General features: G+C 41.3%; 1 protein-coding gene and 1 long non-coding RNA gene across 6 annotated transcripts in view; one reads left to right on the top strand and one right to left on the bottom strand.

The window, feature by feature from the left end:
* Positions 1 to 421: 421 nt before the first annotated feature.
* On the bottom strand, positions 422 to 4,615 carry LOC307226052. Its single transcript, XR_013843295.1, has 2 exons — positions 2,794 to 4,615; positions 422 to 2,762 (listed from the first exon to the last, which is right to left on the bottom strand). It is a non-coding gene; the product is annotated as an uncharacterized lncRNA (long non-coding RNA).
* A 2,805-nt stretch (positions 4,616 to 7,420) lies between these two features.
* CNOT2 (CCR4-NOT transcription complex subunit 2) overlaps positions 7,421 to 23,182 on the top strand; it is a 56,763-nt gene continuing 41,001 nt past the window's right edge. The window contains exon 1 of one of the 5 annotated variants that reach the window (XM_079994278.1): positions 7,421 to 7,778. The gene's annotated coding sequence lies outside the window, so the exon portion shown is untranslated. Of the gene's footprint in view, positions 7,779 to 8,250; positions 8,396 to 23,182 lie in introns of those variants that run through there. The other 4 variants (XM_079994273.1, XM_079994277.1, XM_079994276.1 and 1 more) reach the window with 4 other exon arrangements.

The raw sequence follows: 23,182 nt of genomic DNA, 5'->3' as shown, positions 1-23,182 counted from the left end.
GGTGTGTTGTTGTGTACAGTGTCTTTTCTCTCAGATAATTCTCCACATCTTTTCTAATCGCTCATCAGTTTATCTCTCATCTGAAAAATAAACAAATGCAAGCACCTAAATAAATGCCCTAACAATTTAAACATCTTCCTAGGGTGCCTCTAAACACAACAACTTTTAATTTTTTTTTATGGCAATCCTTATGAACCTGTTGATGGTGCCTGATTTTGAATATACAAAAGCCAGACAGTTTCAGACTTTGTTACCTTAGATTAGAATGACATCGGTGGGTTTAAGATTTTTTTATGGTCTGTGTGTGCATGTGAATACACTGGGGAAGAACATTTAATCTTTACTGAAAAATATACTGATGAAAACATTCACTCCTGGTCAATGGAAAGAAAGAAAAGATTTCAAAGCAAGATTGTTGCCCTCCTGTAATATTGCATGCTTTTATTCTGGGCAAAAATTATAAGCGATAATTCACCATAGAAGGCAATGGCCGAGGTCTTGTCTATACACTGTAGCTTTGATGTTGCTTGTGTCGGTTTGTAAGGCTTGTACTGTTGTTAATATCTGCTCAACCCCACTTAAAATTGCAGCCAGTGTATAAGCAAAGCCTCTGCTTACACCGTGGTGGTCCTTGACAGAACAAAAGCAGATCATACCAGACATGCTTAATCTCTGACAAACTAATTGGCTTAGTAAAGATGTTGTCTTCTTGCATTGTATCTTGGGTTTTCCACAATGCTCATCCACATTATTATAATGCTTTCGAATCGTTGATTTCAAGAAACTGCTATAAGATTTGTGGCCCATTGGTGGGGAAGGTAAATGGCTTGAAATCAAATTAGAAAGTGTTATCCAATTACATTCCACTAGGCTCGTCTGAGTCAATGCTAGGATTGCTTTTGTTCAGTGGTTTGGTTTTTTTTTTATCAGTGATTTAGATTGCACTTGCCATAAAACTTTGGTATTGCAAAATAAAGAGATGCTTAAAACAGACTGAGATCAGAGCTAAACACTGTTAAATGCTTTCAGTAAACGGGTGAGCTGGGCAGCTAGCAGCAAAATGAAATTTCCACGTGAACTCCCGACTTGTTGTATACAAAAATAAAAGCATGTATGTTTTAGGTGATGATAACTGCTGGAGAAGAAGCATTTTCAAATTATCAAAAGGAGCAGTGCTCCCACTATTTTTCTTGTCACTAGTAAAATTGGAAAACCTTGTTAAAAAGCTATTGACAAGCTGAAAATAGTTTCTTCTACCCAAATAATCACGTGGCTAAAGGAAAAATCCAATAGGATTTCCAGGCTAAAGGAACTGAATGTGTTTTGCCTAGAGAAAAGAGAATGTGTGATTTAGTGCTGATGGTGGAATGAGGGGCATGGGCAGAATATGCGGGCCAATGTTTCAGGATTTGAAATAATGAATTTTTTAAAAGGATCCCAGGAAGAAGAGGGAGGAAATACTGGTTAATTTAACCTGATCACAGGAAATGAGACAAGGAATGGTTTAAGGCAGGTAGGCGAGTTTAAACTACTGGTAAGAAGACTTTGGGGACTGTAAGAGCAGTTTAAATTATCATTTAAATGTTAAAAAGAGCAGTGCAGCAATAGGACACACTGTTTAGGAGCGTGGTGTTCCTGATTCAGTTCCTGGTAGGTTTTGAGGAAAATATTGAAGGTAGATTCCACAGGTAGTCCTGTGACCTATATAAACAAAAAATTCTGGTACATGAACTCCCATATATCTCCAGATTGGGGTGAAAGGGACTTCCAAGTGGTTGCACCCAGATTGTAGAACACATTGCCCTCTGAAGTGCTGCCAGCCATCTCTTGAAAGAATACAGTGGTACCTCAGGTTAAGAACTTAATTCATTCTGGAGATCTGTTCTTAACCTGAAACACCACTTCAGCTAATGGGGTCTCCTGCTGCTGCCGCGCCACTGGAGCCCGATTTCTGTTCTCATCCTGAAGCAAAGTTCTTAACCCAAGGTACTATTTCTGGGTTAGCAGAGTCTGTAACCCGAGGTACCACTGTAGTCCAGAGGACTGCATTTGACCCTAGGCCTAAGGTTCACCACTCCTTGTGTGTGGTGAAATCTGGAGGAATTTGGAGCATGGCAAGGGATGAGTGGGGTTCAGTTAAAACGATAGTCTCTTGTGAATTAATCTCAAATGCTACACCCAGTTTAGTAAACAATTTGACCTTACACTGGATCCTTGTGCTCTTTTCAACATTTGTAAATTACTTCTGGTTCACCTATCCTTTTCCTAGGAGACATCATCACACGAGACGCCATTTCCCCGTTTTTCTTCGAGTTTCTATGCATCTCAGTACTTTGTTCTTGTACATGGAATTATGTGAATCTTTCTGTATATTCTTCACTTGACACCTACCTCACGTTACACTTCAGAGCAGAAAGCACTTTTGCTTTCAGCAGGAGACTGGCAGCACTAATCCTATACATGTTGACTCAAAATAAAGTCTCACTAAGCTGAATGGAGTTTACTTGTGACTTCAGTACAGAGCTCCAGGAACACAAGGGATGAAGGACATTCGATCCAATGTCGTAGAGACAAGAAAGAAGTAGACAGAAGTGACTAGCTAGTAATCTCTAGATCAGTGTTTGCCAATCTTGGATCTCCAGCTGTTTTCAGACTACAGTTCTCATCATCCTTGACCACTGGTATTGCTAGCTAGAGATGATGGGAGTTGTAGTCCAAAAACAGCTGGAGACCCAAGTTTGAAAAACACTGATGTTGCTGGTCTAAGACTCCCATCATCTGTGACTTCTGGACATGCTGGTGGGAGTTGGAGTCCAACACCATCCAGAGGGCCAGTGGTTAGCTACTCCTGAAGTAGACCAAGACCACCCCAGAGGGTGATATATAGCGGTGAGCAGCAGCCCACTGCAGCCGGTACCATCTGCCAGTTGTTGTGAAGTTATAATACGTTTTGTAGCTTCTTCCTCTGAACTGTAGTGGGTCAGGACTTGGGAAGCATAACTGTCAATCACATATAGTTGTTTCTGGGCTGAACAGCTGGTGAACTATTCCATGTTTGTCAAGGTTGTTCATACTGTCTGAATATGTGCTTCACTGAATTGAGGTAACAGTGTTTCAAATTTAGTCAGTTTCTCTCAATATTTTATATCAAATTTCTACTCATGTCAACAAGCGGAGTACTGATGGCTTGATTTTGAACAGGAACTATTTTATACATTCTGCTACATAGTTACGGCATTGAATAGCAGTTGTTTTGTAAAACTGTATTTATTTTTTGTACTTGTCAAACATATGAGAGATGTTAATGATTTTCTCATTATTCAGTTAATCTCACATTATATTCTGGTCAAATTACTTATTTTGATGGCTGGTGCCATGCTATTTTTATTGAGTTTATGTGTATATTTTAAACTGCTTTTATATATGTATATAGTTTTAATTTCATCAATATTTAATTGTTTTTAATGATTGTTTTTTTCTGTGTTTTTAGCAATTCTAGGTTTTATCTGTAAGATGCCTTGAGTCCCAACAGGGAAAAAGGTGGGGTACAGATAAGTATATAACAATAATAAATATTATTATGATTATTTAATTTAATAATAAGGTGATATAAAATAAGCAGAGTTCCAGATGCTTTCTACAAGTGCATAGATGGTTTAAAAACAACTGGAAAACTCTAATAACTATTTCCAGAGGGCTAGCTGTGTAAGTTTCTTGCACCAACAACAATCAGAGACTCTTGTGGCACCTTAAAAGACTAGTCTTGATTACTCCTAAATAAATAAATAAATAAAATAAATAAATAAATAAATAAATGCAGTAGGTTTCACAATCCCGATTACAGTATTACTGATTTCACTTATGAATTGCTTCCTATGAAATATCCTGAAGTGATTAACAATAAAAAACATATATAAATTCAATCTCTAGTCCATTGCAGTTAAAAACTGGGATAAAAACCTGTACTTATTAAAAGGCTTGTGGGAAGGCCTTCATCAGGCACTGAAAAGATAATACAGTCTGATATGTAACAAGAAGGAGTTCCAAAGAGTACACTGAAAGTCCAATTCCAACACAGTGTGGAACAGACCTGTTGATGCCCCTTTCCTGGAAACTTTTGAGCCGCAAACATTTGCTCCGCAAAGCACAGAGGTACTCCTCTTAGGTCTGCTTCACAAGCCAAATTCTTACACAAAAGGCACATGTGCCACACACTGGGAAGCCAGGTCTGTGTGCCATATGACAAGTGTGAAAGGGCATCAAACATGACGATGTGCATTCAAATTCCTGCAGTGACAGTAGAAATTCGTCTAGGAATTTCATCACATCTGAGGAGCCCTGTAACTTCTGGGGCAGGAACCTACCGGGAACTATTAAGGCCTGCCTCAGTCCTTGGGAAAAGAAAGGAGATTCTCCCCAGATTCTACTGTACGGACTGACCCGGAAAAGAGGACAAAAGTTGTATAATTCAGGTCAAATCCTTGCACAAGGTTCAGCTAGTCTTCACATCTCTGACCAGCTTCTATTCAAGCTAGTCACTGTAAGACTCCAAGACTTGATACCTCAGTTTGCTTTTACCCTCTTCTCTCCCCATCCCCCTTTTGTATTGTGTCTTATAGAGTGCAAGCCTACCAACTGTCTTCTTTGTTATTAATAAGATTGTAAGAATAGCACTGCTGGATCTGGCCAGCAGTTCGCCTAGTCCAGCATCCTGTTCTTACAGCAGCCAACCAGATGCCCATGCAAGCAGGATCTTAGTGCAACAGCCTTCTCCTCTCTTGTGGTTTCTAGCACCTGATGTTCAGAAGTATGCTGCCTCCAACAGTGGTGGTAGAACATGACCACCATGTATAGTAGTCATCAATAGCCTTATCCTTCATAAATTTGTCTATCCCTCTTTTAAAGGCTTCCAGGTTTGTGGTCATCACTGCCACCATTTTGTTATCCTGTGTAAGTCTCTTTTGGGAGCCCATTCATCTGAAGAGCAATGAAAAATGCTTTAAATAAATCCTGCTCTACTCAGTGGGAATAAACTAGTATTTTAAAACTTTAATAAATCACCTTACCTATTCTACAAAAGTTGGAGAAGTTGGAGATGTTGGAGATTGAACCTAGGACCTTCTCCATGCAAAACATACCAATGAACTACAACCTCTCAGTTCTACATGTTTGGAAGGAAGTGAACACAAAAATATTTCCAATGGCATAGGTAAATCCTACTTAAATGCAGAAAATGTGCTGAGCTAGTTACATTAAGACACTCTGCTATTTCTGGGTTCTTTAAATAGTGAAACTGTTATTGCCAAATTTCCAAATCCTACACAAACCATCCCATTACATCCTACTGAAAAATAAAATCAATTAAGTGGTGCCATGGCACCCTTCAACCTGACAGCTCATACTGGGCTACTATGAATTATATGCATAGTGGAAATATTAAATACCATCTGATTATACCAAGGTGTTAAGTCATGAACAGAGAGAAAGTTAATCTTTAATGGCAGCAATTGTGGTTATGGTTGGTAGTGCCTACATTCAGTCTACCTGCTTGATAAATCTCTAGATCAGCATAAAATGTGGCTTTGCTATATTATAAAATTAACTCTGCCTATGGACCTAGGAACTCTTGCAAGTCATTAGCTGGAATAACCACACACTGCTATTGTCATGACAAGCTTTACAAAAGTTATATGATGCTGAAGTAGGGATACCACATACACATACATGGTTAAACAGTTTTGGATGGATGGACAATCCAGATGGCCTGCAAAATTCTACCTAAATCACACGCCTTTAGTGCAGTAATATTCTACAAAAGTCATGTTAGATTTGTTTCACAATTGTCATTGTAATAAATGAATATCATTCTCATTTCTGGATGGAAAGGCAACAGTTGGAGAACTTCCCCAAATGTCTAGGGCTATAGTGGAGTTTCCCTGTATCACTATGCACCAGAGCTACTTCAAAAATCACATATTTCCTACATTGATAGCATTTATTGGCAGATCATGTGTTCTACAGCAAGAGAAGATGAAACTGCAATTCAGCACCTGGCTGAGGCCTGCAGGGAATTTCCTACATGCAGGTGCTATCTGTATGTATGACATGGCTTTTAATCAGATACAAAGGTTCTGATGTAAACATAATTATACCACTCAAACTCAAATAAATCACAAATCTAGACACAAACCTAAACACACTTTTTAGAGGGTACATGATCTCACTGAACTCAACAGGACTTCTTTCAAAGTATGTTTAGATCTTCTGCATGAACAGATTTAAGTTTTGTATTTTGCACCTTGTCACCTGTATTAGATCCTTCAATAGTTAATTTATGCCCTGAAATGTGAAATTTAAATATGCTCCTGCTCTTTCTTTATAAATATTGATTTCACATAATTGTTTTGTTTTTTTTAAAAAAACAAATCCTTGAGACCATTTTTGATATATTACTCTTTAAAAGTTTATACAGAACAAGAGATGGAAAATACTATAAACGGTAGTTCAGGGCAACAAACTAAGCATATGCTGTTGGGAGTATAGGGACTACCTCATAGGCACACTGCTTTTGGTTTTTATAGTATCATGTGGAAACGGGCCATAAACTATTTCGGGGGGTGGGGCGGCGGCTATGGTAGTTAAAAAATGTTGATTCTAACCCCACTTTGTCCTTACACCTTCTCCCATGTAGCCGCTGCTCACCGCTCACTTTTACTGTGTCGCAAGTTATCCTATAGACTTATCTCTTAGACCAGGGTTTCCCAAACTTGGGTCTTCAGCTGTTTCCGGACTGCAATTCCCATCATCCCTGACCACTGGTTCTGCTTTTGTACCATGTTTGTGCTAATACTTTAAATTGAACTGCCCTGAGATCTATAGATGAAGGGCAATCTACAAATTTTAATAATAATAATAATAATAATAATAATGGGAGTTGTAGTCCAAAAACAGCTGGAGAGCTAGTTTGAGAAACCCTGTCTTTAAACCATTCCCCCTTCATTATAAACGAGTACTACTCTTAGGCCTGCTTCGCAAGTGGCCAAATCCTTACCCAAAAGACACCACACACGGGGAAGCCCTGTCTACGTGCCACACAGAACACGCGTGGAAGGCCATCCCACGTGACAAGGTGCGTTCAAACCCCTAGTTTCGTATAGGAATTTCATCACCTCGGGTGGGGGGGTGAGTGTAGCTTTTGGAGTAGGAATAAATCGGGGACTATCCTGGCCTCAGTGGTCGGGAAGAGAAAGGAGCCTCTTCCTCCCCTCCAGGCTCAGATGAGGGGGCTCTTGCGACCCCCCGCGCCACAACTCGCTCTCCCAAGGACGTGTGGAAAAGGTTCCCTCCCTCCCAGCGTGTAAATAACGGCTCCCCCCACCCGCCCGCCCCCCCGCCCCGCTTCCCCCGGATGTCTCGGGAGCTCTTCTTCTCCCACAAGGCCGCTCTCTCCACAGCGGGGCCTGGCGTCGCCGCCATCCTCCTCCTCCTCGGGCCCGCAATCGTCTCCCGCCGACCGGGCTCCGCGCCGCGAGACTCCTCCGCGCCCGCCCGAAGAAGCCAGGCCGCGTTTCTCCCCCCTCAGAGGCTCTGGCGGGCGGCAGCAGGCGCCTGCAGTTCGGCACCGAGCGCTGGTCCCGCGGTTACTGCCGGGCGGCGGCGGCGACGACGGCGAGGTCACGACGGCAGCGGCGGGGTCAGAGGGTAAAGGTCGCTCCCCCAGCATCCTCCGTGCAGGGTGCTCAGCCATCTTGGATCCTCGGGACAAGAAAATTCATGCGGTGAGTTCGGCCCGATTCTCCTTCCCCCCGCCGCCTCTCCCCCCCGCCGCGGCCCAGCTCGGCAGCTCCCGGGGGAGCTGGCGGGCGCCGGGGGAGGCCTTCCCGACGGCTCCGGCCCGCTTCGGGCTGGCCGAGGCCCGCTTCATCCCGCTCGGTTTCCGTTTGCTTTTGTCTCTCTCTCTCTCTCTCTCTCTCTCTCTCTGAGGGAGAGGAGCAGGGAGGGGGGTGAGAAGAGATGCGTGAGGGGAAGAGGAGGAGGAGGGCGAGCGAGGCGACGCGCAGGCTCTGAGCAGGCAGCCCCGAGGCCCGGCCCGGAGCAAGGAGGGGGTGGGTGGGAAGCCCCGCCGCGGGAGGCGGCACCGCGGAGGCCCGTCAGGGCCGCGTCCTGCTTCTGCCCGGCCGCTCCTCCCCTGGGCCCGCTGCTTCCGTTCCCGCCGCCGCCGCCGCCGGCCGACTCGGGTCGGGTCCTGCCTGCGCCTCCCGCCCAGCCGCCGCTCGGCCTAGTCGCGCCCGCCTCCGCTCTTCTCCCTCTTTCCCGCGCTGCTGCTGCTGCTGCCCTTTAGGCCACCCGGGTGCGAGCGCCGCGTCCCCCCCCCCCCCGATGCCTGAGGCTCCGGGTAAGGAAGCGACAAAGCAGAGCTCTCTGCCCCTTCCCGCCGCCTCGCGTCTTTCTCTCCTCCCAAGCGGGAGGCGGCCTGTTTATTAGGATGGAAGGCCCGGGATGGAGAAGGGGGGGGGGATCCCTTTGCATTTGCTGGGGTGTGTGTGTATGTGGGGGGGGGGTGTTTCGCTGCAGCCGTACGACCCAGCGGCTGCGAAGAGCCTCCTTCCGGCCCCCGACGAGCTTTGCAGAACAAACTTGCGAGCGAGCGGTTGCGCTCTCTCTTCCAGGACTAGGTCTTTCTTGCGTGGATGGGCTTGTTTTTGTTTTGCTCGCTCGGGAGCGTGCACTGCAGTCCCCCCGCGGTAAACTGATAACGTGTTTGTTTGTGTGTGTAAATAGTAACATTGCATTTGGGGGTGGGGTGGGGTGGAGAAGCAGCTCCCTGGAGGAAGTGGCAAGGCTGCCCTTTGTTCGCGTTGAAGCTGTGTGTAATAATGTGGCCGATCCTGTCAACGTTTAGTGAGCAGGAGTGAGGTTTTTTGATGAGACTGAGATGGTTTGGGCCATTAAGGAGTTTTGATACCTGGCTGCTTTTTTTAAAAAAAAAAGTTCGAAGTTGAGGCCTTGTATGTAGCACATCTTTCAGCCCTGGCCAACTACAACTTGCAAAACTGATCATGTTAGAACACAGTGGGTGCATTGAAACTTCCCCTGCCTAGCCCCTGCTTTTTAAGCAAATATCATGGTGATTCGTACAATTGCATGGTGGTTCTTGAATTAATATATGTGATGTGGCATTCCAGAGTACCATATTGTAGACCTTAACATGCTCTTGTAAAGTTTATAGGAGAGTTGTAAGCATCCCAGGCAGCTGGTTGTTTTGGTCCTGTGTGGCCTGCTGGCATCTAGATTTTAGGTATAGGCTGTAAGATTCAGAAACAGTTTTGTGAGTCTGCTGAGCTTTCTACTTGGAATTTGTGTATTGTTTCAATCCCTAATTTACAGTTTGTTTTTCAAAAAAACTTATGGTGGGAGTAATACTGAGCATTAATTACTTGTGAAATATTTGGGGAGGGGAGTGGAAAGTCAGTCTCTGCTGGTAATTAATTTAATCTGTACACACACACACACACACACACACACACAGTAATCAACATTAAAAGACTACATAGAAGCTGTTTCGATATGATACACAAAATAATACATCTGATCATAAAGCACAAATCATTTCTAAAAACACTGTTCACTTCATTTACTATTTGGTGAAAGACAACAACAAACATTGGTGTTCCTGAAATAGAAATTTTCAGCTTTGATCTTAAAGATGCCATGAATGTGTGCAGGGAAATCTTTTAAATACCATTGTTTAAGAAAAATCATTTTTAAGGGAAAGTTAATAAAGAGCAAATGTTACTGATAAGGCTGGATAATGAAAATTGTATAACTAATGCTCACCAATAGATTTCTAATACAGTATGCCGTAAAATGTCAAGCAGGTAATACCTTTTTTTAAAAAAAAAATCAGAAATGGGTATTCAGCTCTTAATGAGATATGCATAGATTCTACCAAAGTCCATGTAGTGTAAGTTCTAAAAGCTACTCTGATAGTTGTTTGTGAGGGTGAACTTCTACTTCAGTGACATCAGAAAATTGTTACAGATCATGACTTTCTTCTTCCTGTTGATAAAATATTAGTGATGTGGCTTTCTCAGAAAGAAATTGAATAGAATATTTTTCTAGAATTTTTATGTGTGCAAATGGGGATAATTTCATCAGTAATTTTTCTGATGTCATAAAGTTTGATCTAATTACAGACTGTTTATTTTACTTGTATTTAGTGAGAAAAGCTAAAAACTTGCCTAATATTTTTTGCAACCGGGATCCATATATTGTTGCTGATGGGCTTCTTAAATGGGAGATTTTCCACAGAAAAAGCACTGGAAATTTTTTCATCCATCACCATTAGTTATGCCTTAGAGTAAAGGTTTTCAACCTTTTTGAGTCCACAGCTCCTTTGACCCAGCTACATTCTTTCTGTGGGTCTTAGGAGCCCAGTTATGTCACCCTTTGCCTGCAGAGTCAGCAGCCCCTCACCCCTTTTCAAACATGCTCCCTTGTGGAGTGTTCCCTCAGCCTCCTATCCCCTCTCCTTGGGAGTCCTGGGCAGCTGCAGCTGCCGCCCCCATTCTCTGAGCTGCCCCTCCGCCCCAAAGAGAGGTGCCTTCTCACAGTGCCCTGCAGGACTTGGGAAGCACCCCCTGGCCAGCCCCAGAGGCACCATTCACCTGAGGAGCTTGTAGCCAGGGGTGCTGTAACAAACAGTTGTGTAAGTCTTTTGGAGGCAGAGGCGCAAGAGGGCATCAGAGGAGGGAAGAAAGGAAAGAGGGACAGAGGCCAGTGTTGCCTACAGCACCCCTGACTATCATTCAAGGCACCCCAGGGAGCCATGGCACACTGGTTGAAAACCACTGCCTTCGAGGTTTCTTCTCATTTTAAGCAAGACATGACGTCTAGATTTATGTACTAAAGTAGCTGCAGAAAATGGTTAGTAATTATCAGGAGTAGTTCTTAAGCTCAAAAAGTTGTACTTTAATGATGCTCCCTGAAAAGTTGTCAGATACTCATGTAACTGAAGCAGAAGTCTTCTGATGTCTCTGGTGGATATTTTTATACCGTAAAGTTAGGTTTTCCATGGTGATGAAGGAATGGGTGTATGGCTTGTGTATGGATTCACTGCACAAAATTTTGAACCGTTTAAAGACTGTAACCTTGAGTACAAACAACTTACCTGTTAAACTCGAGTAACTAAAAGTTGCATGGAGTGGATTGCATTTTCTGGAATTACTAATATATAACATAATGATTGATATTGTCCATCGTTATGCATAGAGTTGGATTCAGAGCTGGCCTTTTTATAAATGGAAGGGACTGCAATCCATTGGAGGCTCCTGCTGATGGAACTGGGGAGCAGGCGGGTGGGAGGAGGCTGATTCTCAGTGCAGACTCCCACACCACTTCACCCACTGTTCAGAAGGGTCTCTCAGCCCTCTGGAACAGACTTTCCAGGAGAAGGATAGAATTCACAGAAAGCAAGAGGGCATCCTGTGAGCTCTGTCCCACTCAAGGGAACTCTGGATCCAGTTATTCATTACTTGGAAATCATAAGTTGTGGCAGTTACTTCATTTGCAGAGCAGTCCTGTGCATGTTTACTCAAAACTAGTTCCACTGTTTCAGTGGTGCTTACTTCCATGTAAGTGTGCCACTTAAAGTGGCACATTACCATGTTCTACAATTTGCCATGGAGATACTTTCCTCTTTGCTTATTAAAACTGCAATTCTATGTACATGTACCTGGAAGTAAACCCACTTTAATTCAGTTACACTTATTTCTGAGTAAACATGCAGAGACATGCATTCCATGTTCACTACAGTATCTGAAATACAAAAATTAATGATATAAAATCAAGTTTCTTTCAAGGATTCAAAATAGATATTCACAAAATTACCACACTGTGACCATCACTGTTTCTTTATTTCTTAAGTCCCTCATAAAATTGTTTGCAGTAGTTTCAGAGTAATGCAAGTGTGAGTTTCTTTCTCTTTTTTAAAAGGCTGTTTAAGTCAACTTAAGATGAACATGTAATGGTTATTTATGATGAAATAAATAACCAATATATTAGATAGACCAATATATTAGATAATAATTTGGTCTAATTATGTACTATTTACAGGCAATAAAATTCCATGTACTGATTGACTGCAGTTTCCCATAACATGTATATACAGTAGATGCTTGCACAATAATCAAATATTATTTATGTACTACTTAAGTAACGTGTTGTTTACATGTTACTTTCACATGGAGTTGCTTTCTGTGTAGACAGTATATAGTACTTGAGGCAGTCTTTGTCCTCTGAAACTCTCCTGCACTTCCTGGTTTGTTAAGGTATCTCAGCACACATTGTGACACACTAGACATGAAATTTCATGAGGGTGAAGGCGATAACAGTTGTTTGTATAATGAGATGTCTTCATAAAATGAAGAAATAGTATTAGAATGTCAAAGAGGGTAGTGAATAGTCAAGTCAATATATTATGGAGATTCTACCCGTTTCTATATGTATGTTCACCTGAGCATTTTTAATTTATCACTTTAGCTTGTTGCTTGCTTCTGTTTTTAGCAATTATGTGTGAAATACACTATATATGCCTGCTCAGAAATGAGCCCCATTGAGTTCAGTGGTGTTACTCCCAGGTGAGTGGATATAGACTTGCAGCCTCAGGTATTGATCATAGTTGATACTGTTATTGAACTGTTTTAGTGATGAAATTGAAATGCTTAACAAGTAGCCTGTGACATCATTAAACTTCTTGGCACATTTGAACTAGCTTTAAAAGTCAAAATTGTACTTTTACAGGTAACAGAAAGATTTGCAACCTAATTCAAAATTTTGCACAGGATTTGGCCTCCTTGCGGGTTCCTAGTGATAAAAAGCTTCTCCTGTTTATTTCCGGGTAGTGAACAATGCAAAGCTCTGACGTCCACAAGTAATAGTCTTGTGTGTTGGGACTCAGTTATACCTGCCATTTAAACTTGCCCTTTTAGCATACACATACCGTTAAAAACTTGCTTACATTTGACTGGTAATACTTTTGTATATTAAGTACTCTCAAATTAGGTTATTGAAAAGCTAAACTAGTAAATTTATTCATTTAGATTTAAAAACATTACAGAACATCCAGTTTAACTTTATGTATTCAGGGTTGTATCTAACATAAGCCATACTCTGACTAGATCCACTGAAATAAATGAGCTTAAGGTAGCCATAGTTTTGAATGGGTGTGGTTAAGCCACACTTGTTTGGATACCACCCTTGGTTCTAAAATCAACTTTGGGGCTTCCTTTGATTTTATTTATTACAATAATTTATATCCCATCTTTCTATGGAAATTGTGTGCTGTTTGGTTGTTACAAATAACAGGACAGACTTTCTCATCAGAAAATATCTGACTGTGTTCTCCTAAGCTACATGCTTCCTTCAAACAGTTCTGGGTTGTGAGGAGTTGATTTAAGGGTTGGACCTCTTCTCTGGAAAAAATTGTATATTAGAATTCTGTTTTCATTTTAAAAAATATTCATCCTCAAACTAAATAAATCTGTAGGCCTTGAATGCAACTGAGTTGGAGAGCCTCTGTCCATAGCTCATACAATTTCCTTGTCTTGGCAGAGGGACTGTAATTGATGTAATTTTAAAACAGTTATTTGGGTTATGAAGTATACAAATGCTAGGAGGCTCTTTTGAACCAAAGTATGTAAAAGCAGAACCTGTTTATAATGCTGCCAAGTAGCCAAATGAACCTCTGCCTGGCCTACTGGTGCGCTTTCGGTATGCAATATGCAGATACACCTTTTCATAGTATAGAGATAGATGTTGTCACCTTCTAATGCCTGCACATCCAGTTTCTGTTAGAGGTACAGAAAATGGACAGCCCTGTGTTATCACTGTACATTAAAAGATAATTTTGAAGATGGCAGGGTTTTATATTTCATGTGACCTTGAAATTGGTTGGCATTGTTAAGTTGCACAAGAATAAAAGGAATGGATTCTCTAGGTACCAGGGAGAGAGTAGTGCAGAGTGTGTATAGTAAAATTTAACAAGAGACATTAGTTTTTAGTATCTAGGAAAGCTTTAAGCTTTAAGTCCAGGATTCAAAATTAGCAGGGTGCCAGGTGCATTTTGCACCTAAAGATTCTCCATTTGCGAGAACCTAAAAAAGTCTGGGTGCTATTTTTTGCACCTGGCTGACATTCAAGGATTACTGAAATGCATGTGCTTTAAACCTCAAAGTATATGTTAAGGCTAGACAATATGTCAAAGAGTTTAACAATAAAGAGTAGAGTGTTTGGAAAAAATGAAGTATGGTACCAATATTTTTATTGTAAACACCAAATTAAACATGTATTAACAATTTCTGCTAAAAACTGATATTAACAATGTATCACTTATGTGAATTGCGTATTCATGCTTATCAAAATAAATAGGGTTGCCGACACCCCCCCCCAATGGTGACTAGACATTCTGTTTTGACTCCCACAACCTAGGTCCCAAAAGCCATTTGACTCCTAGCTTTTCTATCCCACTTTCTAACACTGTTCAAGCCCATTAGGATTTGAAATATATTTGTTCTTATTTGAAATAAATTAATTAGGAATGTGTATTTGGATTTCATTAATGAAATCAATCTGATATGAAAACACTTTCATCTTCCTAGAATAATAGTATAAAGAAGATATTGGAACTTAAAATATGAACATTGCCTTCCTAGAGCACATTACCAAACATTCAAAAAGGAGAGATAAAGTAATCATGGGATACTTCAGCTACCCTGAAATCTGTTGGAACTCAATCTCAGCCCAGAATGTAAAGTCCAACAAATTCCTCACTTTCTTCGCTGACAATTTCATTTCCCAGAAGCTTGAAGAAGCAACAAGGGGATCATGTGTCTTGAACCTAATGGAGGAACTGGTTGACAAAGTGGAAGTACTGGGAACATTGAGAGGAAGTGATCATGTCCTCTTGGGTTTCATGATAGAGGCAAGGGAAAGCTGAGTGTAGTTGGACATGCACCCTGGACTTTAAGAAGGCAGATTTCAAAATGCTTAAGTAACTTCTGGGTGAGATCCCATGGTCAGAAATATTCGAAGAGAAGGTAGACCAAGAGGAATGGGAGTTACTTAAAGGAGAAATATTGAAGGCCCAAATTCAGACAATTCCAACAAGAAAGGAAAGTGGGAGGCATCTAAAGAATCTAGTGTGGCTACAGATGAGCTGAGATGTAACAACGGCATGTATAAGAAATGGAAGAAAGGGGAAATCACAAAGTAAGAATATACATGAGCAACCAACAAATGCCGGGAGAAGGTCAAGCAGACCAAAGCTCAGGAATGAGCTAAGGCCTTCAAGAGAGGTTAAAAATAATTTTAAAAGCTTTCTTCAACCATGTTTGAAAAAGCAAAAGAAAGAAAGAGTATGTATTAGGTCCTCTGCATGGAGAAATGCTCTTGGGTAGCAGAGAGAAGGTGGAACTACTCAACATGTACTTTACCTTTGTCTTCACTTAAAAGAAAAGCAGTGCCCAACCTGGTGATAACATAGTAAATGATGCAAGGAGATACTTCAACCCAATATAGGAAAAGAGGTGGTAAGGGAACACCTAACTACTTTAAATGAATTCAAATCTCCAGGACGTGATTAGCTTCATCCAAGGGTACTAAAGGAGCTTGTGGATGTAATCTCAGAGCCTTTCTATAATCGTTGAGAATTCTTGGAGACAGATGAGGTCCCTGCAGATTGGAGGCAGGAAATGTAGTCTGCATCTCCATAAAGGGGGAAAAAGTAGACCTATGTAACTACTGACTGGTCAGTTTGACATCTGTACTGGGAAAGGTCCTAGAACAGATAATTAAATGGTCTATGAGCACTTAGAAAAGTTGTGATTACTAAGACGCAAGCATGGGTTTCTCAAAAACAAGTCATGACAGGCAAATCTCACTTCTCTTTTTGGAAAGAGTTACAAGCTTGGAGGACCAGGGTAATGCTGTAGATGTAGTGTATCTTTCTTTCAGTAAGACTTTTGACAAAGTCCTCAATGATATTCTTGCAGAGAAGCTGGTAAAATGAGGGCTGGACAAAGTTACTGTTAGGTGGATTGGTAGCTGGTTGACTGACCAAACCCAAAGAGTGCCCACTAATGGTTTCTTGTCATCCTGGATAAAAGTGAAAAGTGGGGTACTGCAGGGTTCTGTCCTGGGCCCATTGTTCAACATCTTTCTAAATCACTTGGATGAAGGAATTGAGGGGATGCTCAGCAAATTTGCAGAAGACACCATTCTGGGAGGGTGTAGAATACATAATCAAGGAGAAGGAAGGAGTTTGGATTTGATATCCCGCTTTATCACTACCCTGAGGAGTCTCAAAGCGGCTAACATTCTCCTTTCCCTTCCTCCCCCACAACAAACACTCTGTGAGGTGCGTGGGGCTGAGAGACTTCAAAGAAGTGTGACTGGCCCAAGGTCACCCAGCAGCTGCATGTGGAGGAGCGGAGACGCGAACCCGGTTCACCAGATTACAAGTCTACCGCTCTTAAGCACTACACCATACTGGTTCTCAAGATGACCTTAATAGATTGGAGAACTGGACCAAAACGAATTTCAGTAGGGATAAATGCATGGTTCTACACTTAGGCAGGAAGAACCAGCTATACAAATATAAGATGGGGGAAACTTGGCTTGCCAGTAGTACATGTGAAAACGATTGAGGAATTTTAGTTAGGCCACAAGCTAAACAAGAGCTAAACGTGATGCAGCAGCAAAAAAAGCTAATGCTAGTCTAGGCTGTACCAACAGAAGTCTAGTGTCCTGCCTGTTCAAGGGAAGTAATGGTCTTGCTGTATTCTGCCTTGGCCAGCCCACATCTGTAGTACTGTGTCCAGTTTTGGCCACCAGAATTTAAGAAGGATGTTGACAAGAAGTTACAAGAGAGGAGATTCAGACTAAGCATCAAAAAGAATCTTCTGACAGTAAGAGCTGCTTGATAGTGGATTGGGAGCCCCTTGGAAGGTGGAGGTTTTAAAGCAGAGTTTGAATGGCCATCTGTGATGGATGCTTTAGATGAGATTCCCTTCATTGCAGAGCGTTGGACTAGACTAGATTCATAAATATGTGAAAAGAGTTGAGAAGCCGCTTTCATTTCATTCAAACCTTCCATTTTCTGAAGACCTTGAGGCTTGCCGTAAAAATTCAGAATAGGAAGCAATTGGTCTTTCAGACACAAATATTGTTTAGATAAATAGAAGAAGTTATACTGTTGTTTTAAGAAAAAATATATTTACTGGGATTGGAATAAATCGTCATTTACTCAGTTACATTGATGCTTGCTATGTGAAGTAACAGTGGATAGAATTATAAAGTGTATTTGATATTCAAATTTATTGCAACTTCTTAATTACTTTGTGGTGGTATTTATATCTTTGAACCTTTTCTCCAGAAATTATTTTTTTATGTTAATGTGTGAAAATGCTTCTAAGCTCAGATAACATAACTAACTTTTTGTTTGTTACAATGTTGATTTTTCTATTATCGTTTATTTTTTAGTTTCCTAATTGTCAAATATATATATATGTACCAGGGGTTGTAACAACTTACATCTTCATCTTTGGGTAGTTGTTGTTTCAATAAAATAAAGGCAAGTTATATTTTCACAAATTTACCATACTTAACCACTTTTATCAGCTGTTATACATAATAGGTGATACCAAACTGGCATGCTCAGGAGTTCCACTGAAATCAGTAGGATTGATTTTTGGTGAGTCAATTCTGAGTATGACTAACAGTGGATATCACCCAATATATTTCATGTTCTTGAAGTACCAGAAGAAGCTTAGCTACAACTCTAGTTGGAACAGGCACACTTTAACGGTGAAGCTGGCCACATTCCCACTGAATTTTTTGGGTGGATTGTGTCAAAGAAGGAAATACCATCCAGTACATATACCTTTGGGAGATGCTAAACTTTTTAGTTTAAATTTTATGAGTAGAGTGTTTACCTGGAAATACCGGTAAGTTATTGGAGCAGTTTGTACAACAGTTGTTCGTATGCTGTATTGGAAATAGTGCAAAATATAAGAACCACTGTTTTACTCATTACTCATTACCCCACCACATTTCTTAGCTTCTCTTCCCATGTGGTGTGAGAGGGTGCTTTTATAGAATAAAAACTAAAATTTACCTGCTTTTTTACAGTTGTACCATTTTTCAGCCAAGAAAATACATGTGCAGAATGAAGAGGAAAGGAAAAAGCATTGGAAAGTAGTGTATAGATATACTGGGTTATTTCATTCTTTGCGTCCCTGATCTTTACAATGGACTAAGGGCTGTACTGCTAGGTTATTTGTTCTGCCTGTATAAAATAGTAGTTTACAGGGGTTTTTCTTACCATGAAGACTAGTCTGGAAGAGTTTATCAGTGGGCCAGTGGACTGTACAAATGGTGAACTGTATACATTTACTTTTTGTTTTGTTTCAGACGGCACAAATCATATTCAGCAAAAATTACTCCTTTGATCAGACAGTTTAGACATGTAGTATTCAGCTGGTGGGTTGGGACTCATTGCTGGACATAGTCTGATCAAAGGTAGGTTACAACAGCAGCACTACTACAAATGATAAAGAAATTAAAAAATGGATCCTCAGATGGATGTCTGGGTAAAGGTGGAGCCTGGGTTTGAAAAAAGTTGAAGACTTCGGCCATAAGGATTCAGATGATCTGAGTTGTTTTGGTGGCAAGCTGATTGTAGAGCCTTACATGACTGTCTACAGTTATCTTCTTTCCAGAGTGGACCATGGGTTGGATGAAAGTTGTAGCATCCCTTTCTGTATCATAATTCAAGGTTTCGTTATTCCCAAGAGTTGAAAATAGGTCGAGCATATCAATCCTAAGAACTTTCCTGAACAGCACTTGTTTTGAGGCTCTGTAAAGTAGCGTGTGTTTGCAGTACTTGTTAGAACACGTTTGAGAAAGGCTGGAATTCAAATTTTGTGCATGATCTTCCTTATGCTGATGAACCTGTTGAATATCTGCTTGAACCAATCTGCCTTTTGACGGTTTAAGTGAGAGCATAGACCATCATTATGAGTATGTTTGTATCATTTGATTTGATATTGACTGCACCACCAGCAAGAAATGTATGCAACGCCACCTGAGCATCTCCCCTCTCATGTTTACAGCTCAAGATCACTTTTATATCTTCCCCTACAGTTACATTGAAAGCTTTTGGTATTTGATTGTATATAAGATAAATGAGGCTAAGCTACATGTACTGTTATGATCAGCCCAGATTGATCAAGTGAGTCTGCCTTGGAATCCATTCTTCTCCTGTTCCTAGTCTTGATAACATTTACAGCTGCTTCCTTTTAAGTCCAGTGCCTTTAAGGGACAGCTTATGGAGTTGCATAGAACAGTCATAGTGTCAGCCTTCTGCTGCAAGGTGTGCTAAACCTTCTGATTCTACTCTAGGTTGAACACACAATTCTAGTTCCATGAGTCCACATTGCTCACAAAGAAGCATTTAACCACATCATAATAATGTGGAAATCACCCACATCAGTAACTTGAATATGGTTTATTTTTCTAGCAATTTGGCTCCTGGCTTTTATATCTCACTTTCTAACACTGGTTCCAAACTGTGAGTGTTGCCACAGAGAAGCCCTACATAGAGTGCATTGCAGTAATCTAATGATGTAGTACCAATGCCTGAACTATTGTGGTCGAGGTCTCCCATTCCAGGAATTGCTGTAGCTGGTGCACCATTTGCGTCTGGTAAAAGGTGCTTACAGCCGTCGAGGCTAGCTGGATTTCTTGTCACAAAGCTGGATCCAGAAGAACAATCAAGCTATGTACTTTCTCCTGCAAGGGAAGAGTAAACCCTTCTAGGACTAATTTTCTGGACATAGGAGCCACTCACCCACAGTACCTCGGTCTTGCCAAGATTCAATTTCTGCTTACTTTCCTTTATCCATCCCACCACTTCACCAGGCGTTGGTCCAGGGCCTGCCTAGCTTTGTTGATTCAGGTGTTATGGAGAAATGGAGCTGAGTGTCATCAGTGTATGATGTCACCCTGCCTCCAAATTATTTTAAAGACTGCTCCCAGTGGCACCAGGTAAATATTAAGTAGCACTGGGAATAAAGTAGTGTCATAGTGTAACTGCTTGAGGCCCCCAAAAGTACTCTTTTAGTTCTGTTCTCTGGACTCTGTCCTGAAGGTTGGACAGGAACGATGACAATTCAGTGCTTCCAGTTCCCATTCCATAGAACCAGTCTGGGAAGATACTATGGTCTGTGGTACCAAAATCCTCAGAGAGCTCAAGAAGCAGGTCACATTCCCCTTGTTCCACTCTCTAGAAAGGTAATCTATCAGGGCGACCAAGACAGACTCAATCCCATGGCTTGGCCTGAACCCAGATTGGAACTGATCTAAAGAATTTGTGTCATCCAAGAATGCCTGCAGCTGTCCCACTACAATCCTGTCTGCCACCTCCCCCAAGAAGGGATATTTAGTACAGTGCTACCTCTAGTTACGAACTTAATTCATTCTGGAGGTCCGTTCTTAACCTGAAACTGTTCTTAACTAGAGGCATGCTTTCGCTAATGGAGCCTCTTGCTGCTGCTGTGCCGCCGGCACACGATTTCCGTTCTCATCCTGGGGCAAAGTTCTCAACTCGAGGTAACTCTTCCAGGTTAGTGGAGTTTGTAACCTGAAGCGTTTGTAACCTGAGGCGTTTGTAACTCGAGGTGCCACTGTAATTATTCCAGTCCAAGGGGTCCAGAGCTGGGGTTTTTTAAGGAGAGGCTGCACCATGGGAAGTGTTAACTGTGCTTTGGAGCTAAGCAGTCAAGCCTTAGATTTAATAAGCCAGTTGGGGACAGGGTTAGGAGGGCATATGGTTGGATGTATTACTGCCAACACTTTGTCCACATCAGTTGCCTGTACAAGCTGAAACCAATCCCACAGCACACCACCAACTCTGGTTTTGGATACTTCATCTGTAACTACAATAACTGAAGAGTCAAGTTCACTCTGAAGTCAAGCATCCCTATCCTCAAATTGTGTAGCCAGTTGGTCACAGCAGGTCTTTGAATGCACCAAAGTTCCCACCCCTCGAGTGGGAGTCAGTAACCTCCAGACTGTGAAATAATTTTGCCAGCTTGCTATTAGAAGAAGCAATCCAGGCTGTGATATGAGTCTTCTTTGCAGCCTGTACTGCACCATGGTAGACAAGATTATGCCCACTGACAAGCGTTCAGTCTGCTTCAGAGTCAGACTTGCGGCATTTGCGCTTTAGTCTTCATCTAGTTTGCTTCATGGTATGAAGCTCTTCAGAATACAAAAGAACCACTGGGGCTCCACAACGGCAGTGAGGACACTTAGTAGTGATCATGTCAATCACTCATTTCAGCTCACTATTTCATAGATCTTTCTCTTCTGAAAGATCCCCAGTGTAGATTCAGGAACCCCTCATATTCCATCAATCCCTGAGGATAGACCATTCAAAAAGGCCCATGACCTTGAGAGGGAATAGCAGTAATTAGTCTAATCTTCACCAGGTAATGATCCAACTAGGACAAGGAACTGCATTTCGCCCTGTCACAACTTTGTTTCACTGCTCATCACTTGGAGTAAAGACTACATTGAGGGTGTGCACTGCTCATTTTGTTGAACTGATGACTGAGACAGCCCCATGGTTGTCATGAAGACTATAAAGTGCTGAGCAGGCCTAACATCAGTTTCTGCATGGATACTGAAGTCCTCCAACACCATGCGAGATACAATTTTGGCCAGCTTAGTCAGGGGTGCATTTGGGCAACAGGGGGCTTGATAGACCACCAGCACTCCCAGTCCGTCCAACACCAGGCTGAGACCCTCTAAACTTAGAGAGTACCAACATGAAACTTACTCAGATTTGTAATTATTCTAATGTAGGAGCTCTCACCCGGTTGTTGAACCCTTGAGCACCAAAGCTACCATTGAAGCAGACAATGCCAAACTCACAAGTATGCTGCTTCTTTTTAGAATGTGTCAGTAAAGTAAATTTAATTTTCCTCCTTGCCCTTTCTTCATCCATTAAAAATTTATTCCTGAGCCACATTCTAGTCTCCAAAGTTGAGGATGCCTAGGGTGGAGTGGAATAGATCGTCTTGTGTCACAACTGTATGCTAAAATCACCCCTGTTGTTAATTGTTTTTCAAAACAACGTTGTAAGAAGTCTGCTCCCAACCACATTGCAGGAAGAGAGAGGATGGTCTTACAGAGTTCATGCAACCAACTCATGCCAGATCATTGCTTTTTGGCATGGAAACTGATTTTCTTCCCCTGCTTCTGTTCAACATCTTTCCACTCTTTGATATTTCTATTTCAGCTGTTTGCACTGCTAAAAAGAGGCAAACTGCTTTATGGTTCAATTTTAAAAGTTGAAATAGATAAGGAGTTTCCATCTTCAGAACGAAGTTTTAAGAAACCTTTGGCTCTTCAGGTATTCTCTCTATATTGCAATTGTCTCAAAAGCTAGCTAGAAGTACACCAGTGAGTACCAGTACTTGGTCTCTGGGCTATTGTGTAGATCACTGAAATGACACAAACTTTTTAAAATATATATATAAAAATAGAAAACGGTAATGTAGAACTGCTTCATGGAATATCACAAATATAGTTTCTATATTCTTTGGAATCTAAGATGATGTCTGTATGTATTCTATCTCGTCTTCTGAAGTCCTTCATATTTTCCCCCATTACAGTGATACTGTTCCGTTCTCATTCATCTAGGAGGAAGTAAGGAGTTTAGATACTAACAGAATATATCTAACACCTTCTGACAGCAAGAGAAATTCATAAGATACTAAACCTGCTGCACTTGTGTATCAGCACTAATGTTTTTGTTTTTTTTTTAAAAAAAAGTTTGGTTAGTTTGGAGGTTAAAAGTTGGCTCTCCAGAAAATTGGTTTGGATGAGAATGAGGCGGCACTCAATGTCCATGAGGTTATAGAAAATGAAACTGGGAGGTAACCATTTAAAAACACAGAAGTAGATTTTATACTGGAAGTGCTGATAAATTTAGGTACGTATATTGAAATTGGCTTCCTTTTTGAAAGGTCTAGCTTTATTGGAAAGTTATCTTTCTAAAATGTATGCTTATAGTTTTGTTTATTAAAAATACACACAAATTTGTAAAAGAGTCCATAAC

Source organism: Podarcis cretensis (assembly GCF_951804945.1).
Source record: "Podarcis cretensis genome assembly, chromosome: 10".
Taxonomy (NCBI): Eukaryota; Metazoa; Chordata; class Lepidosauria; order Squamata; family Lacertidae; genus Podarcis; species Podarcis cretensis.
This window is presented reverse-complemented; position numbering and strand designations above follow the sequence as displayed.